Source organism: Fukomys damarensis, unplaced genomic scaffold (genome assembly GCF_012274545.1).
Source record: "Fukomys damarensis isolate Sample0158 unplaced genomic scaffold, DMR_v1.0_HiC HiC_scaffold_27, whole genome shotgun sequence".
NCBI classification, from domain to species: Eukaryota; Metazoa; Chordata; class Mammalia; order Rodentia; family Bathyergidae; genus Fukomys; species Fukomys damarensis.
Genome location: NW_022900939.1, coordinates 4863735 through 4867943, shown reverse-complemented (window position 1 = coordinate 4867943; position 4209 = coordinate 4863735).

Here is a 4209-nt window from a genome sequence, read left to right as displayed (position 1 = left end):
ACCTGTCTTCAGATTTTTTTGTCTTCAATTTAAAAAATTTAGAAATGCAACAAATACATATTTTGTGTAGCTTTCAACAGACTGTTTGTATTTCTAAATATGTATTTAATTTGCCCTTTAATGCTTGCCCCGGGTTTAAGATTAAAAGGTGTCATTTTTATGAGGCTGTATGAAGAATACTGATACAGGAATATAATAAATTTAAGCACAGTTATATTATCCACAGCTATTGGTGTAAAATACAAAGTTTACTATTTCACAACTTACCCTGACATATGGGACAGGGACAGCATTTAAGGCATAAAAGTGACTCAAATCACGACTGGAGTCTCTGATATAATGAAGTCTCTGATATACTTATGTTCACTTAATTTCCCCTAAGTTTTTTTTTTTTAATTTGGTTTTTTGAGACAGGGTCTCACTGTGGAGTTGAGACTTACTTGGAACTCACTATGTAGCCCAGGCTGGCTTCGAACTCACAGCGATCCTCCTGCCTCAGCCTCCCGAGTGCTGGGATTGCAGGTGTGCGCCACCACCCCCGGCTCTCAGAATTGTTTGGAAAAGTTGCTTTAGTGGCAGCTGTCATGGCTTGGTCTCTTCCTTTAAAGGGGTCTATTTATTAAAACAACAGAAATGAATGTTTGCATATCCATTAGGAAGGCAAATGAGAAACAGAGGGAAAAAAACCCTCACACTTTGGAAGTAGGAAGAATACAACACTGAGACATTTAAGAAATCAGTGAAACTTTATGGAAGAGAGATAAAAGGTACTGAAATGTGAAAGGATCATATTTTACAGATATTTAAAAAATATGCTAGCTTGACAGACAAGAAATTAATTTGCTATTACTGGATAATATTCCTGAAACAAAAATATAGAGGATTTATGGAACTTAACAGAAAATGTAATTACAAGTAGAGATTTAGTTGAGTCTTTTTAATTTAAAAGAATAATACTTGAAAATATTAATGCAAATGTGACTGATATGAAAATATATGTTCATAGAAATGCCCTTGAAATGTACTGTTTGAAGGTGATAGTTGCCAAATACTACTCTTGTGACAATTTGTATCCCTCTCATAATTTTGAATATATGTGCAGAAATTCTTTACTTTCAGAATGATGAGTATCATAATTAGTTCTGCGGTTAGACTATGGGCAGCGTCACAGTGGCAGTGTAGTTATGGGCGACCGCGGAGTCAAATCTCCCAGGGTCACCTGCCCCAGCGGTGGTCTGGATTTACATTTCCTGTGTGCAGAAGCGAGTCTGGGAAAGTCCAAATGTAGCTCCAGAATATTCCCGGGTGTGGCTACAGAGAAATGAAACACTGTGGAGTGTTCCAGAAGAAATATGGACAGAATGAGCCGTTACCTGTAGGAGATTGTGAATTTAAACTCCTATCAGTGTAAATTCGCAGAGGATGGGCGGGCTGGGCCCGTGCTATGCCTACTAATGGAAAGTTTATGTTAGTTTAAAGTTTTATTACAAGATTCCATGCTATCCTAGTTAGTTGGTTCCACCTGTGCAAGTGACTATCCCTAAACTTCACAACCTCCTTATTGTACATGATAGAAAATTTAGTATTGTGCATTTAAATTTATGTTCAACTTTAAATATTCTTACAACAGTGACTAGACGTATATTGCAAATTGAAAGTCTACATTTTTTATATATTCCCTTCCAGATTATAAAATGATGCTTAAAATATTTGTGCAAATGAGCTTTTATTAGAATTTTTTCTTTCATTTACCTCACTCGATGTATTATAGTAATATTCATCTTCTTATTAATTTGTGTTTTATTGATGGCATTGTGTGCTATTAATTTCTAACAATCTTGTTACACAAACATCTATTATTCAATACTTTGGGTATTTTTCCTTTTTTTTTCTGTAATACATGGCACTATAGTGCTTATATTATTAATGTTCCTCATCTCATTTCAGCGTTGCAATGAGTTTTTAGGTTGAGGTTACACATATCAAAAAGGTAAACATATTTATGGTTCTAGGATCACTTACTAGTAAGTAATATGTTTTCCCGAAGAACTGGTGAACACACCAGTTTCATTGCAATTTTGAGATATAATTTAAAAATAGCACAATTTCAAAAGAACATAGTTTATTCCAATGACCAATTAAATTTCCAGCTCACTTTTTGGAGATAGAAACCTCTTAAAATGAATATTGAAATCAATATTTCATATCAGCCTTTTGAGTCATACTTTTCAAAACCTGTTAAAAAAACTGCCTCTCCCAAGTCAGGCTGCTTGACAAGCATTACTCTTTCTAGTTTGTATTCAAGGAAGTTGAAGTACTGAGATTTAGCTGGGATTTTTAACTTTTTCATAGCAGACACCCAGTGACTTTTTAAAATTAACTTTTTAGTTACAGTAAGTTTAGATTGAAATAAAACTTGCTAAGGTACTGTAGAAACATTCTGTGTATTTCTCAGTTTTTGTTAATATTATCATCTCAAATTGCCATAGGTGTATTTGTCAAGATCAGTAAATAAACGTGGGAACATTTCTTTTAATAAAACAGATCTTATTTATATTTAAATAATTTTTATATTATATTTATTTTTGACTATTCTTTTCAACTGTCATCTTTTGTCTCTTCTAGGATTTAATCCAGGATAACTCATTGCATTTAAGCAGTCATCTTTTAAATGAGTTTGTTCACAAACTACAAGTAAACTATACTCTCCACTGTCAAGATTTTGACATTAATTTCGGTAAAGATTTTTAAAATGGGAGTTGATTGGTTTATATTTCATAAATATTTTATGACTAAAATGGTTTTGCTCTCAGAACCCCAGAAAGAGTATCATTTTTTATTTTTTATATATTCCCTTCCAGATTATAAAATGATGCTTAAAATATTTGTGCAAATGAGCTTTTATTAGAATTTTTTCTTTCATTTACCTCACTCGATGTATTATAGTAATATTCATCTTCTTATTAATTTGTGTTTTATTGATGGCATTGTGTGCTATTAATTTCTAACAATCTTGTTACACAAACATCTATTATTCAATACTTTGGGTATTTTTCCTTTTTTTTTCTGTAATACATGGCACTATAGTGCTTATATTATTAATGTTCCTCATCTCATTTCAGCGTTGCAATGAGTTTTTAGGTTGAGGTTACACATATCAAAAAGGTAAACATATTTATGGTTCTAGGATCACTTACTAGTAAGTAATATGTTTTCCCGAAGAACTGGTGAACACACCAGTTTCATTGCAATTTTGAGATATAATTTAAAAATAGCACAATTTCAAAAGAACATAGTTTATTCCAATGACCAATTAAATTTCCAGCTCACTTTTTGGAGATAGAAACCTCTTAAAATGAATATTGAAATCAATATTTCATATCAGCCTTTTGAGTCATACTTTTCAAAACCTGTTAAAAAAACTGCCTCTCCCAAGTCAGGCTGCTTGACAAGCATTACTCTTTCTAGTTTGTATTCAAGGAAGTTGAAGTACTGAGATTTAGCTGGGATTTTTAACTTTTTCATAGCAGACACCCAGTGACTTTTTAAAATTAACTTTTTAGTTACAGTAAGTTTAGATTGAAATAAAACTTGCTAAGGTACTGTAGAAACATTCTGTGTATTTCTCAGTTTTTGTTAATATTATCATCTCAAATTGCCATAGGTGTATTTGTCAAGATCAGTAAATAAATGTGGGAACATTTCTTTTAATAAAACAGATCTTATTTATATTTAAATAATTTTTATATTATATTTATTTTTGACTATTCTTTTCAACTGTCATCTTTTGTCTCTTCTAGGATTTAATCCAGGATAACTCATTGCATTTAAGCAGTCATCTTTTAAATGAGTTTGTTCACAAACTACAAGTAAACTATACTCTCCACTGTCAAGATTTTGACATTAATTTCGGTAAAGATTTTTAAAATGGGAGTTGATTGGTTTATATTTCATAAATATTTTAAGACTAAAATGGTTTTGCTCTCAGAACTCCAGAAAGAGGAATTTGGAGGGTAAGGTTTAGTTAATGATCAGATGGACTTAGAACCTTGTCTTCTTTTCAGCCTCCTGCCCTCTTTGCTTTTCTCCTATGATGATGCCGTTTCTGCAGGAGTGGATGCCGTGGGTCTCTTGGTTCTAGGATCACTTACTAGTAAGTAATATGTTTTCCCGAAGAACTGGTGAACACACCAGTTTCATTGCAATTTT